This window comes from Gorilla gorilla, chromosome 4 (genome assembly GCF_029281585.2).
Source record: "Gorilla gorilla gorilla isolate KB3781 chromosome 4, NHGRI_mGorGor1-v2.1_pri, whole genome shotgun sequence".
Classification (NCBI taxonomy): domain Eukaryota; kingdom Metazoa; phylum Chordata; class Mammalia; order Primates; family Hominidae; genus Gorilla; species Gorilla gorilla.
The window spans coordinates 130,895,005-130,910,533 of NC_073228.2; the positions used below are offsets into that span (position 1 = coordinate 130,895,005).

The following is a 15,529-nucleotide window of genomic DNA, read 5'->3' on the forward strand; positions in this document are numbered from 1 at the left end:
AAAATATCGTATACCAAAATGCTTTAATACACCTAGAACATCACAGTTTAGCTTAGCCTATCTCAAACATGCTCAGAACACTTATATTAGCTTACCATGGGGCAATCTCATCTAATACAAAGCCTATTTTATAATAAAGTGTTGAATGTCTCATGTAACTTATTGCATACTATGCTGAAAGTGAAAATCAGAATGGTTGTATGGGTACCATCATAAAGTTGAAAAAAGTCAAACCATCATTAAGTTGAGGACTATCTACACTAAGCTCTCTTGAAACTTGACAAAATAAGCTTATATCAAAGAACTTTGATATCTGTATCTTTTTTCATCCTCAAACAAAATGAATAACTTTTTTTTAGTTTTTAAATTTTATAGGAAAAAAATCTGACAGGGATATATTCAGCTCAAATGACAACCAGCACCCTACTTTATTCCTAGTGTAGAAGATAAAGACTGGATTATTAGAGGCCAAAACTTCTAAATATGCATTCCTTCATTAACTTATTCACTCGTTTGTTCATTTGCTTTACAAAACAGGGTCTCTACCTTCATGGAGTTTATATTCTAGTAGGGGAGGCAGATAAAAACAAGTAGACAAATGAGCAAATTACATAAGATTGTGAAGCCACGTGCGGCAGCTCATGCCTGCAATCCCAGCACTTTGGGAGACCAAGGCGGGCAGATCACCTGAGGTCAGGAGTATAAGACCAGCCTGGCCAACATGGTGAAACCCCATCTCTACTAAAAATACAAAAAATAGCCAGGTATGGTGGTGGGCGCCTGTAATCCTAGCTGCTAGAGAGGCTGAGGCAGGAGAATCGCTTGAACCCAGGAGGTGGAGGTTGCAGTGAGCCAAGATTGTGATAGTGCACTCCAGCCTGGGTGACAGAGCGAGACTTCATCTAAAAAAATAAATAAATAAATAAATAAAATAAAAATTAAAAAAAAGATTATGGCAAGTACCATGAAGGAAACAAAAATGGGGCAGAAACAGAAAATTGGTGGTAGTGCAGGGGATCCTAACAGACGAGATGGGGTAGTCCTGGGAGGCACCTATGAAGAGGAGACATTCAAAGGCCTGAATGGAAAGGATGTCGCCATACAAACTGAAGATGTGTGATCCAAGTGGAGGGAACAGCAAATGCAAAGGACCAGAGGTGGGAATGGGACTGGCTCATTAGACTAACAACATGGAAGCCAGTATGGTTGGAAAATTGAGTGAGGGCCAGAGGGTAAGTAATGAGGTCACAAAGATAAGCAGGCCCAATCACCCAATGCCCTGTAAGCCATGGTAGTCTTGGGATTGTCTTCCAAGCAAAGGGAAACCATGGAGAGCAAGCTGAACCTGAGTCTAATCCTAGCTTAGCCACTTTGTAGCTATGTGACCTAAGCAAATTACTAGCTCCTCTTGGATGCTAAAATCCTAATTTACAACAGGGTACTCAATAAATAATGGCCATTTACATTCATCAGTAATTATCAGTATTGTTAATGCTATGAAATATAAAGTTAATAAAAAATTTTATATTCAAATAGCCTATACTGCAAAATAATATGCCAGAAATATAGAATTATTAAGAAATAAGCAAATTATTTTAATCTTTTTCATTCAGAAAAGATCATACACTTATTTAGTACAAATAGATATAAATTAGTACATTCAAGTTCATTAGGGTTTATTGTGGTTCTACGCAGAATAATTATTGATTTTGGCACATTTCTCTGTCCTTAATTAGTCTGCATTGTGCCTTTTCTCTTGCTTAGGCCTTGCCATTTTGTATCCAGATAGTCATGAGGAGAATTTCATAGTTATTTTCCAAGTCACGACAAGTAGTAGACACACTACCTGCCAACATCTACCCCCCTACCCCATCCCCCAACATACCTATACATACTTCTTTGTTGCTAACAGAATCCTAACTTTGTTCAAGTACATCTCCTCCCTCCCTCAGGCAATGATGGTGGTCCTTTGTTAGTGACACTGACAGACGGACATGCAAAGCAGTTCTGATCAGTGAGTTGAGAAGTCCTCTGGGATTCTTCTTAGCAATAATTTCATATTCTTCAAAAGGAGATCTTGGAACGGGGGCAGCTATGTGCTGTAGATATTGTCTTGTGTCCAAGTAACATCTAAACTGCTGAAGCCATCTTGCAAATAAGAAAATAACCAGTCTTAGACTGGAATGGTCCCTGAGGACAACAGAGGCAGAGAGATGAAAGGACCCTGTTTCCTTGATGACATCACTGTGCCACTGAATCAACCAATCCTGCCACCTGCCTTACTTTTCACATGAGATAATACACTTCCTTACTGTTTATGTCAATTTGAGTTGGAGTCTTTTGTTTTGTATGCAGGAGATATACTATCAAGTGTACCACATTACTTCCATGTGGACATTTCCATTTGGAAGTATCACTAATTTCTTTGTCTCTTAGAAGGTCTAGGACAGGAACTAGGACTCTGATTCTAGCCCAGTGATCTCAAGAATCCTGGGATAGGAGATGAGACAGCTTTTTAATTTACAACACTGGCACAGTCACCCAGAAAACCCCAATGGGAAACACCCTAGAAATCACAATAGAAAGATGGTACTTTAGCATGAGTAGCCAGTACCAAATAATCTCTGTCTGTGGCTTTCCCTACGTGCTTAATAACTTTGACTTTCACCTCCCACCTGTCTGAGACATCTGTTCTTCTCCCTAAACAAAGCATACTTTTCATTGGTCTTCTGTTGCTATAAAGCAGCCAACTCAGCTCTTACCCAATTACAGGAGTTTCAATAGAGATCACATAGGAGTATCACAGATCCCAGGCACAGGCCAGATGTTAAGGAAGCAAAAACAGCTTCACACTGTTTAGGGACAAGAGGATTAAAGTAGAGAAGCACTCCAGAGAAGAGGTGCAATGTTGTAAGGAGGTAGACTTACCTGAACAGAAAAGAAGAAAAAATCTTGACTATCTGTTATGGTCTAAATATTTATATCTCCCCAAAAAGACATTGAATCCTAATCCCCAATGTGATAGTAGAAGGTGGGACCTTTGAGAATTGATTATGAGCCCTCCTGAATGGGATTAGTGTCCTTATAAAAAGAGACCCTAGGCTGGTTGTGGTGGCTCACGCCTGTAATCCCAGCACTTTGGGAGGCCAAGTTGGGCAGATCCCTTGAGCTCAGGAGTTCATGATCAGACTGAGCAACATGGTGAAACCATGTCTCTACAAAAAATGGAGAAATTAGCTGGGCATGGTAGCGCGCATTTGTGATCACAGCTACTCGGGAAGCTATGGTGGGAGAACTGCTTGAGCTCGGGAGGTTAAGACTGCAGAGCCGAGACTGTGCCACTCTACTCCAGCCTGGGCAACACAGCGAGACCTTGTCTCAAATAAATAAATAAATAAATAAATAATAAAATAAAATAAAATAAAATAAAAATAAAAAGAGACCCTGGAGAGCTAGCTAGCCCTTTCTGCCACGTTAAGTTATGGTGAAAAGGCACCATCTGTGGGGAAGAAGGCCCTCCCCAGACACCAAATCTGCTGGCACCTTGATCTTGAACTTCCCAGCATCCAAAACTGTGAGTAACAAATTTCTGCTATTTATAAGTTACTTGATCTATTTGTTACAGCAACCCAAACAGACTAAGATATCATCAACTGACACTGGCTTTTTTTTTCAGCCATGTAGAGTTTTAAAAAGTGAAAATATTAGGGACCAGAAAAAATATCCATTTAATACCCACCCCCCACCAACACACACACTATGGAGGGAAGGGATGGAGTAGGATTATTGCTTGGGGAACTGATGGTGGGGGTTAGAAATGAAGTCAAATAAAAGATTACATCAATGTCTAGTGGTTCACAACATGCAAAAAGCAGGATGGCATGAAACCAAATTAACCATTCCAGTCTAATAAGAATTTTTCCTACAAGAAAATTATAGAATTATAAATTTTGCATGTAACAGAGAGCAGAAAATATAATACACACAGATTTCATAATTTCATACAGTATTTGAGAAACATTACTTGGAAAATGGGGTGAACATTTTAAGTGGTGAAAATTTGCTAAGAGACCATAATTAAAACAGAATAGTAAATGGTGCCTTAGCTCTTGAAATGGTCACTATCGGGATTCCATTTAATGTCTTCATTGCTAATTTGCAGTGAAAGTGGAAATTCATTCAATGTAAGGATGGTATCTAACTGTGAGATGTTGCCAGGGGCAGGAAAGTAGTAGAAAAATAAATGAAGAGGTTAGAAACAACACAATTAGGTAGATCACCCAAAACACAAAAAATAGAGTAAAATAAATGAAGAAAAACCCGAAACTCACTGGCAATAATTCTGAAGGGAATGAAAAAAGTGACAAATGTTGACATTAGCTATAAAAGTAATAACTTAGCCTCAAAAGAGAAACAGACCATAGCTAGTGAAAACAACAAATTAAGAATCTATCAACGAAAGACACATCAGTCCACATGTCCTGTTTTTAAAGAAATCAGGGTAGGCCTGCCCTTCTCCATATTCTGTGTATACTTGTTTTTGTTTTATAGAAAACCTCATCTTGTTGTAATAAATATGTGTGTTGCTATTTGAGCCATATGATCTTGTTTCTCAATGATAGATAAGTGAGCTGGAGGTGGTAAGAGTAATTAGACAAATAAGGGGGAGGTATCACTGGCAAGGATGGGCAATGTTGGTGAGAACTAAGGTTTTGTGAGGCTAATCACTTTTTTACTGTGTAGGCTGTCAGAGCATGTAATATCCCATCGGAAAATCACATTGGAATGCTCTAAGCAAGTCCTTTGAGAATGGTCAAAAATGCATTACTCTCGAAGGGAAAAGATTAATGGTGACACTGATGGTAACAGAGCTTTTATAAAGTGGAGTTCTTACCTGAAAAGATGGGGAAAGAGAATATCAAAGGAAGGAAAACAGTATTGGAAGTTAGAGGCTGAATTAAGGAGTAAGTTGAAATTAGGGAAACAAAAGGTAAGAACTTTCTGACTGAGAACCTCAGTATGTGCAAAGTGTAAGAGGAATAAGATTTAATAGTTAGGACACTGAAAAGAAGATATGGGAAAATGCCAAAGCAAATTTCCACAGGGAGAACATCTACTAGTTGCAAGAAAGGGTCCACACGTAATTGGTTCTACACTCTCATCTGTAACGTCCCTTGAGTCCTCCCAGCCCTCGGATCCAAAGGCAAAAGCAGAAGCCCCAGGATATGCAGAAACAGGTACTCCTGATTTGCAAGACCCAAGATAAACCAGCATTTGAGTTCATGACCTAATCTGGGGTTGCTCATCTTCTATGTGGCCTTAAACATTTAAGTACCTCCTAGGCTTAACCATTCAATTCTCTATTTTCTTCTTGGCAGGCAGATATGAGAAGAAAGCACCTGCATTAAGTGAGGCTCAATCTCCCAGATGAGACAGAAAATAGGGGACCTTGATCTCTTGTAATCATTTAAAGCCCCATAAGATCCAATAGAAAAAGGCTATCCTAATGGCCTCTTCAGGTAGTTAGGCTTAATTCAGCTGATCCTTGGTCTGTACACATGGACGCATGGTCTGTACACGACCTCAGTAACCCACTGCCTAGGACTAGTGTTTACCTAAGCCATCAGACCATGTGTTAAACATGACTATGTAGAGGGTGCTTTCTAAAGAAAAGGAGATTTATAAATGAAAACTACAGTCTTCCCTCAGTATACACGAGGGACTGGTTCCAGGACATCCACATATAATGAAATCCACCAATATAAGTCCCCTATTTGGTCCTGAGGAATCCATATACATATAAAAACTCTGTCCTCCCTATATGTGGCTTTCAAACCCTGCCAATACTGTATTTTTGATCTGCTTATGTAAGTGGACCTGTACAGTTCAAACCTGTACAGTTGTTCAAGGGTCAACTGTATTATAAAAATTAGTTTATAAAATAAAAAATTGCTGGAATTATTTTTTTAAAAAAGTTTCCCTCAGGCTGGGCGTGGTGGCTCACACCTGTAACCCCAGCACTTTGGGAAGCTGAGGTGGGCAGATCACTTGAGGTCAGGAGTTCAAGACTAGCCTGGCCAACATGGCGAAACCCGATTTCTACTAAAAAATACAAAAATTAGCCAGGTGTGGTGGTGCGTGAGTGTAATCCCAGCTACTCAGAAGGCCGAGGCAGGAGAATCACTTGAACCAAGAGGCGGAGGTTGCAGTGAGCTGAGATTGTGCCGCTGCACTCTAGCCTGGGTGACATAGCGAGATTCTGTCTCAAAAAATAAATAAATAAATAAATAAAAATAAAAAATAAAAAAAGGTTCCCTCAACAAATGTCAAGCTTCCCCTTCGTGCTGAACTTCAGACATTAGCAGCCTCCAGGTCAAGCACCATTTTGCTCTTCAAAGGCCCCTAAACCTCCCACAGCCAAAGCTTAGTCACCTGCATTGGATGACAAAAGGAACCAAGCCATTTTCAACTTCAAATGACATTACAGTGAAGCTGTCCCAAGTTTCAAAGTAGGACTCATGCATGAGTCAGCTGCCTTTTCAAGATATGACAAGGGGTATGGGAACAAAAGAGAAATCAGGGGAGATGACCTAGCCCAGGGTGCGAGTTGAAGACATCCTTAAGGAAGACACATAGGAAGGTAGTGAGAGGAGGAGGCAAGGTAGAAATGAAACGGAGGGACTTTGGAGATGGATGGAGCAGGAATGGATGATATAATAATTCTATGAAGTGCTGAGATCACTGCTAAAGTTGACAGTTGAACACTAGGATTCAGTTATTGCTACCATTCAAACTTTTGGTGAACTATCTTTATGCATATCCTTTTAAGGCCTTGTAAATGTTCACTTGTAATTCTTTGTAGCCTCTAGGGCACCCAGCAACTCTCTCTTGAGTAACCTTGCTTGAGAAGCTACAAGATGAAAAGTGTGGTCCCTTCCCTCAAGGGGCTCCAAGAGGGAGAATACAGCAGATAAGGGTTCTGCCTGAAGAAGACATCAGGTCAAACGGGGACAGGGAAAAGCTTCCCAAAGGCATTAATATTTGAACTGAATCCTGAATTGGCTAAGTAGAGAAGTACTACCCATGATAGGTACTCAATTAGTATTTGTTAATTAATTTCAGCTCACTTTCATTTGTAAAGATTACCTGAAATACCACTGAAGGACTGGGAGCTAGTTCTTATCACCACTGTTTTCATTATTGTCAATTAAAAAGATAAGTCTATCTATTTTAGTGTTCAAGGGTATAATCTGAAAAAGTACCACATCTTACCTTTGGCAGGGGTGGGGGAGTGTACTCATAATTTTCCAAATTATGAGTTCTCTTGTTGTTCTATGATTTCACAGCAAAAAGTTTTAAAAGCCTTCAAAAACAGCACATTTTGCTTACTTGAAATATGTTTATATTTTAGCATAAAATATACTCGGCAGCTCCTAACATAATTGGACGGCTACGCATTGCAAAAACTTGATTTCTTTTTAATCAAATTTTTAGAACCACACTAGGTTTCTTGCCAGTACTGCAATAGTGAGCAATAAATACATCATTAGATCAATGGTGGTCCAATGACGGATTACTCAAAATATAGTTCCAGCCAAAAGGAATAAGCCAAGAAGTAACATTGTGCAGAGATTAATAAAATATTGTTTAAAACACAGATACTGAGTTAATATAACAGGGAAGAAAACACTGCAAAATAGAACAAAACAGCCATAGGTTTATAATATAGTGATATTGATCACAGATTTTCCTAAGTACTCCAGGGCAGCCACACTATTATATATGCCTCTGATTAGACCCAGAGATGAGAAGGAAAAAGTTATTAAAAAAAAAAAAAGAAACTAACCAGGGGAAGGCCTGCTGCTATAATAAATTATTTAAAGCAAGCAGGGTGAGCAGGTTGTGAGGACAATATAAAACAGAATCAATGCCCCCAAGAAACCCCAAACCGTCTGCACCTCTATAAATTTCTTACCACCCTGTCTGGCATTTTACTGGAGGTATTTCTTTTCCACCATCCTACCCACCCCACCCCTGACCCTTCACTTTTTGCCCAGTTCTTTTCTCAGAGCTTAACATTTGTTTTCCTTCTGTAACCCAGGATGCTGTCTTCAGTTATATTTTTCAGCTTGTATCAGGAGAGTGTCTGTGAGGCCACAGATGAGTGCATCTGTCACTTCATTCATCTGAATCTTAAATTTCCCCACTGACACTGTAAGCTGGGAATATCTAATATGACACACATATCAACATGACTTCAGTATTATCCTTCATCTTTTTCTTTTTTCTTACTACTGCTATCATTAAATCCACAAGCTTAAGCTGTTGTGAAACTTCTGTAGCTCAATGACTGTCGTATATTAGAGGATATTACTAGACCCAAAAAGCTAAAGTGAAGGTTGGGAACTTAAGGGGGCATTTCGGAGGAGAAATGGTAAAATGGCTAAAATAGAAGAACTGGGAGATGTTAAGAGGGCAGACTGATTAAAAAAGTGAATTTTTTACAAGGAGATTTTGCTATGGGGATAAGGGTAAGAAAAGAAGCATAAAAAACTTGAAAAGAATTTGTCAAAGGAAAGTTAGATGCCAGAAGAATGCCATAGCTAAAAAAAAAAAAAAGTTATAATAGAATTGTTGCTTAGAAGCTTGCAATGACCTATGGCCCAGTTTCAAGAAAAGCAGCATTCTACTATAGTTTTTGTAACTGGGCAGAAATCAGTCCCATTGTATGATCAGGGGCTGTGGATAGTATATTTTAGGCTTCTCCATTTTTCTAAGTCTATCCAATCACACAGAAGCTAGGCAAATAAAACAAAAGCAACCCTATTTTGCCAGAGTAAAAACATTAGCAGCTTAACATGACAATAGACAAAACAGCACAGGGCTAAAACACATGTCTAAAGGATTCTACACGTAGGCTTTGCCGCTTTTGTAATCTGGGACTTTTAGCAAATTATTTGCCTCTCTGGGTCAAGACTGTCTGGTTAAGGTCAGGGTCATTGAACTAATTATTATATATGGTAGTTAACTTTATAAAGAAAACTACTACAAGGTCACATTCAATATAAGAAACAATTTGAAGAAAAAGGTTAAAAAATTGTAGATGATATGAACGACTAAGCATAACCCTATCATATCACCACGATCCTAAATCAAAACAATTTAAGTTGCAAGGCCAACTTCTCAGTTATTGGTGTCATCTTTGAATGTGAAAGACAAGATCTAAATATTATCCTTTTGTAGCTGCAGTTTGCTCATCTGTAACAAAGTGGAAAAAAATCATTGTCCTCAAAGGATTGTTAAGATAAGTGACCTATCAACATGCCTGCCAAATGCTTCTTTAAACAGAAATTACTCTGTAAAAGTCCCAGTGACGATCCAGTGGTCTGGAACAATCCAAGTTTAATACCCTGGCCTATACACATCCTTTTGTTATCAGGATACTTCTCACCTCTGAAAGAAGTCGTTCGTTTTTTTAGCTACTTGGATGGTAGAAAGAGGGAAGGGTAACTTCTGATAGATCCTTTCTCTTTCAAACCTTATTTAGTAGTCTTAAATGGAGAATTATGCCAGTCTGAAATGTGAGAACAGAATCCAAATGTCAGTATCAAGTGATAAATAAAAAACTAATTGGCAATAACTAATAAAAATTCACAGTGCTCTCAGTGAAAGGGGAGGTAGCAAACAATTCTCAACCCACATCTCTGTGACAATGAGAAAATCTATTTACCCAATTAATTGGGCAGCTCAAAATACTCCTAAGGTGACTTTCAGAAAGTAAGAATCTCTGGGCCTCTGGGTGGGTGGCCTGGGACACTCTTCCTGGCCACAAGCAAAATAGTCACAGCTTCCCAAGGAGATCATTGACCTCATATAGTCTGTAGTAGCCCAGCTGAGGTGCTGGGCTTTGTTCTAGAACAGCTTTTAAAGAGAAAAAGGGTGCCTCATGAAGATAAGGATTCTACCTTGCAGGAGGAAATGCTCAACCATGTGAATTAGGACTGGCAAAGTCACCCCAGAGCATCCCAGGACCCCACCGAACTCAGAGTGGGGGGTGAAGGAACTAAGACTGGGGTTTGGGGGGTGGGTCTTAAACTCATCAGGTCTTGTTTCATCAGGCAGACTTTCTTAGAATCAGGGCCAACCTGGAATAGGGATAGCTGAGGATTCCAAAACACTTTCAGATGTAAGACAAAAGGGGTCCATTGTTGAAGACAGAGAGTTAATGCATTACCTATACATTTCACATGACCAGTAAATGCCACCTGGACATTTCTCAACAATTATTTGTTAAATCAACTCACAGACTATAACTGTTCTTTTATGTCATTAACACCATTCCAGTGTTTCTCAAAGTACAGTGAAGGGATCCCTGGCATCAGAATCACTTGAGGGTGCCTGTGAAAATGCAGATTCCTAAGCTCCATCCCAGACTCCTAAATTGAAACCCTGGGACTGAAGTCCTGCCCAAGAACTGAATTTCTAAGAAACAGCCTAGTTAATTTGGATGATTCATATCAAGGTGGGAAAATTATTATGTCTATATTGTCCATTAGAAATTTAAAGACACTCACAGATTAGTGTTTTGCATGTTTTCCCCAAAATGTTTATATACCATAAAATTGAAAACAATACTTCTTGTGATGAGCCCTTAAAAACCATTCAGTTTATTCCGCCCATATATAATGAACACCATTATTGAAATGTAATTATGAGCATAAAATTATTGGGAAAAATACGAACCATGCTTCTCAAAAATACTGCCTTTATTTTGTCACTAAAGTAATTGTGCTATTAAAGGAATTTATTGTTTTTTAAAGTATCAGTCGCTTGGCTGCAAGAACTTATTAAGCTATTATACTCCTCCCATACCCTTTTAGTCATCAGAATTTTTGTGATAAAGCCTTTTTATTATTTTAAAACTATAAATTGTGAACCATTGCAACTAGTGATTAGACTGACTATGAATATATGTCCAGGTTATAAATTCCTAAAAGTATGTTTCATTAGAAATACCAAGGCAGTCTTAACTATAGCCTCTGCAATAAAGCTCTGTTTACTTCTATCAAGGTAGGTTTTTTTTTTTTTTGGTGCAAAATGATTCAGTTTTAATGCATTATTTTAACAAGCAAAAGCAAACAGTTTCTGATATACATGCCATACTGCAAAGCTGTAAACCCGTGTTGCATGGTGATGTGACAAGCACCACATCTCTGGAGGGATTTTTTTTTCTCTCCTACGAGCTCCCCCTCCCCAAGCCGTGGCTATAATTATTTCACAAAATGCCGTTTGCCATTTCTAGAGACAAACACTTCCTTCTCCCTCACCAAAACTGCAAGTTCAGGCCAAATATTGAATGAAAATAGAACTTGAGAGGCAGGCTTTGTTTGTAGCATGTTGTTTCTGCTAAGAGTTGCCCCCTACCCAGGCTCCACCCCAGTGGTCGGACTGAAGTGTACATGTTATGTTTTAACAGATGGGCCGGCTGGCGGCTGCTGGGCTGTAAAACAGGAACGCGGAATCTGCACTGAGTGGTATTGAACTGAACGCTCGTAAAGTTCATGGACATACTCTGACCCAGAGAGACGAGGCAGATGCAGACATGCTTACGCATACACACTCACTAACACCCCACAGCTCAGAGGATCCATCTCTGTGACCCAAGGGAAGTTCAAGACTGAATTTCCCCTTCATATATTTACCTCATTCACCTTTTAATTTTATATATACACACACACTCACACATATACACGTATATTTGTGTGTATATGCGCATCTACATCTTCATATACACATACAGAACTATATATCTCAACATTTTCATGTATTTTCAAAGGTCTAAACATCCCCAAATTCTGGACCTGTTTCTGTCTAGTATTTTCAAAAGCTCTTATTCATGTCAAATAAGAATTATAAGAAAATATCGTATTGAATTCTATTTAGTCCACACATAATATAAACTACATGCATGTAGTTGCTCTCAGAAAAACAAGCTGCTTTTACCCCCTTACCATTAAGGGGGAAAAACAATCTAACCCAGACCGAGTCACAAACGGAGTGTCAGGTTTAACCTTGAGTTCTCTGCTGTCAATTCCTGACTCAACTTCATCACTTAAACACGCAGGTGCTCAAACAAACACCAACCGACCAAGCTGGCAATCCCTTTCGCAGCCTCTAGGACTCTCCAAGGCTCTGGGCACCAGAACCGACAGCAGCTCCCGCCTGGTCCTAACGAAGTCCTTCGGACACCCCTTGCGGGTGGATGTGGAGGTCCGAGCACCTCAGGAGGGTCATGGATTCAAGTGCTAATAGAAAGCAATTACTTTAGAAAGTTCAAAGCCCAGCAGTGTTCTCAATTCCTCTCAGTAGCTGCAGAGCACTGAAGCCCCCGCTACAGAACCCGGCTGGTACTCCAGTTCTCTGGCGCTGAGACCCACCTTGAGCCCGATGAGCGCTCGCTCAGCCTGGAGATCCAGACGCGGATGCCGGGTCTTACCGTACCGCACAGCGCGGGTAATTTTTCAGGAACCGCGGTCCGCACGCCGCGGGCGCGGAGGCCGCCCCAGCGCTCCATGTCGTTGCCGCAGAGGGGCAGGGGACGCGTCCCGGCCCCACCTACCCATGTCAATTACGCCAAGTTGGTGCGGACTGGAACCGCGTCCCGGGCGGAGTTGGGATGCTTTGACAACAAGAAGTTCGGGAGTGGGGATATTGGCACGGAGTAAATCCCGCCCAGCCCTGACCTCCCCACAGCGGTCACGCTCGGACGAACGGACCGCCGAGCGCCAGGACGCGTCCCGTCCCCTCTCGCCGCCGCCGAACCGCGCCGAGAGGAGCCGCTAGCCCGGCGCGCGGCCACTCACCGTCCTCGCCGAGTCCCGATAGCAAACCGACGTCCCTGCTGCGGTTCTAAGTGCCAAATTGCCCCCAGTCGGTGGCTGCTCACGGCCCAGTGGACCAGGGCACATTGGTTCCGGCGGGCACCTCACGGGGAGTGCGGCAAGCCTCGCGGCCGCCGCGGCTACACACTCGCCCACAGCGCACTGACAATTCACGAACCTGCTCAACGAATGAGGCGGAAAGCAGGGATAAGTCAACCAGGCTCTGGAGGGGAGGCGGGGCCGCCGCTAGGGGCGGAGCCAGCCCCGGGGCGTCATCAGCCCATGACTGGCGGAGCCGACAGCCAGTCGTGGTGGCGCTGGGACCGCCCCGTAACCGCCGTCCAGTCGCCTGCGGCCGAGGGCAGGCTGGCGAGACGCGCCGGCGGCGGGGAAGTTGGTTATTGCGAAGTGCCGTGGCTGCCGGCGGGCGCTGCGGGACTCTCTGCAATGGGACCCGAGCGGCTCTGGAGGGAGGCGGCGGCCCCAGAAGGCCGTTGGCTGAGAGAGACCAGGAGCCCTCGGAGCTGCCGCGCGCATAGCGCTGTGGAGCAAGAAGCCAACCGCAGCGCGGGTCGACACGCCAGTATCTGGCACCGGCAGGAGGCGCGGAACTTAGCTGCCCCATCGGAACCCCGCCCGGAGGAAGCTGAGAGCCCAGAAAGGATGAATTCCGGACCGGGTCGCCCAGCCACAAGTGGAAACCTGGGCTCTCTGGAAAACGTTCTGATCTCGATCTGGCTATCTCTGAAACAAAACTCCAGCCCCGCAAACCTCCCAAAGTTCAGTACACGTCCCCGTCCTCACCCCTGCCCTCCGGGCCACCGGCAGCGGGGGACTTACCGGCGCCTCTGGTCTCCTCCTCCCGACCCAGCGCGTCGCGGACACAGCTGGCGGCCAACAGGAGGCTTGGGCGCTCGACGGCGCCGGAACCTGTGAGACCGTCGCTCTGGGCGGGCTGCCGTGCGGGGTGGCATCCTCTGCGGTGACTTCTGCTGTCTTTTGGGTCCGCCAGGATTCCAAAATCCCAGGCGGGTCGCTAGAATTATCCATCTTCGTGGACAGGAAGCCCCAGAACGAACCACATCTGTCCCACTCTGCTTCCGCCCTCCTTCCCCTTCGCAAGCTCCTGGCTGGGATGGAGACATCGGACGAGCTCGGAGATCCCGACCTCTCAGGGGTCACTCGCGGCCGAACAGCCTGGAATATGGCCTTGTGGGCCCTTCCCGCCCAACCCCCTAGGACCCCACTGCTCATCTTGTCAACCAGTTTCTGAGCCCCTACCCTGGCTGCAGCACGTGCTCGCACAGGCGCGCTGAGCTACTAACATAGAATCAAAAGCAGGGAGTTGGGTGTTCTTGCTTTCCCGCTGAAACCTACAATGTAAACAAGCCCTAGACCGTCAGCTCTGGGTGGGTAGGGGCCTCTCCCTGCCTAGAACTGCTCTTGCCATGGGTAGGCACCTAACCCGTATTAGTAAGAATGAAGGAATGCATGCTCATAACAAGAAAGGGGTCAACCTGCTGCCCTGATACTCACCTTCACCACTTAACGTCTTGCTTCCAGCACAAGCCCACTTCAGACCATTGCCTCATTCAGGTCCCAGAAGTCCTAAGGGTTTTAGTCTCTCAGTATGGGCAATTATTCACATGTAAGGGAGCTGCAGGTGTTATTTCAATGCCATCTGGCCTCTATAAGGTTTGCATCATAGCTGACCTCTCATGAGAAGGTTCTGATGAGGTCACCAGGGAGAAGGAATGTAAAGGGCTGGTGGCTGAAAAGGAGGGAAATGGCCCCTCTTAGGTGAGCTCTGGCCTAGTTTGAGTTTCAACTCTGTCTCCTCAGCTCCATTTCTCAATGGGAAAAGGTCCATAGGAAGGTTGTCAGAAGGGCAGGAGACTAGGGCAGGGATAGCCCTTTGCAGACCCTGAAAAATTGCTCAGTAATGCAAACATTCTCCATATTTAAGTTCTTTATTTTCTATCTTGTGGACCAAAGGACTGCTACAGGCAAGGAAGGCCATCTGACTCAATTCCAGGGGTTCCTTAGCATGCTGCTGACTGGCCTAGGAGAATGGCCTTTGCCCATAAAGTATTAGATGTAGACCACATGAATGGAATATTCACCAGGTTTCTGCCCAGGTCTGGATTGGGTAAGGACATGGCTGGAGGTGCCTTACAGGAGAGAAGGCCAAAGAGAGAGAAGACTTGACTCCCAACCTGATTTTAGCAGAACTCCACTTTGATGTGTTTTTAAAATTGTGCTCTTCTGTTTGCTTTCACGGAGGCTGCCATGAAACATCATCTTTGACTAGAATTATCAGGAAATGCTCATGGAAGAAATATACTTCCTTGGATTTTTTTTCCTACCACACTTCAGGATATAACTAGAGCAAACATTTGCCAACAGTGCTTATCATATTAGTACCCTGTGAAGGTTTTCATAGATGCTGATTATTATTTTTAAAATCATTTCGGGAATAGGAGCCAAACACTAGGTCATGACTGTACTTACTTTAGTATTTACATTACGTGATGAAAAATGGAAATAAAGGAAATGTCCTGTCATGAAACAAGTTAGAATTAGGTGACTTTCATGTCCTGATTTCCAAGGTTTTCTGTTTGTTTCAGACAGACAAGATCATCCATGGG

General features: G+C 42.9%; 1 protein-coding gene across 4 annotated transcripts in view; it reads right to left on the reverse strand.

Annotated features, from left to right (window-relative positions):
* The window catches only part of MARCHF3 (membrane associated ring-CH-type finger 3), a 163,559-nt gene extending 149,804 nt beyond the window's left edge, over nt 1-13,755 (reverse strand). Inside the window, exon 1 of one of the 4 annotated variants that reach the window (XM_055389312.2) lies at nt 13,722-13,755. The gene's annotated coding sequence lies outside the window, so the exon portion shown is untranslated. Of the gene's footprint in view, nt 1-9,451; nt 9,570-12,863; nt 13,427-13,721 lie in introns of those variants that run through there. The other 3 variants (XM_019028573.3, XM_019028572.4, XM_019028574.3) reach the window with 3 other exon arrangements.
* Nucleotides 13,756-15,529: the final 1,774 nt, after the last annotated feature.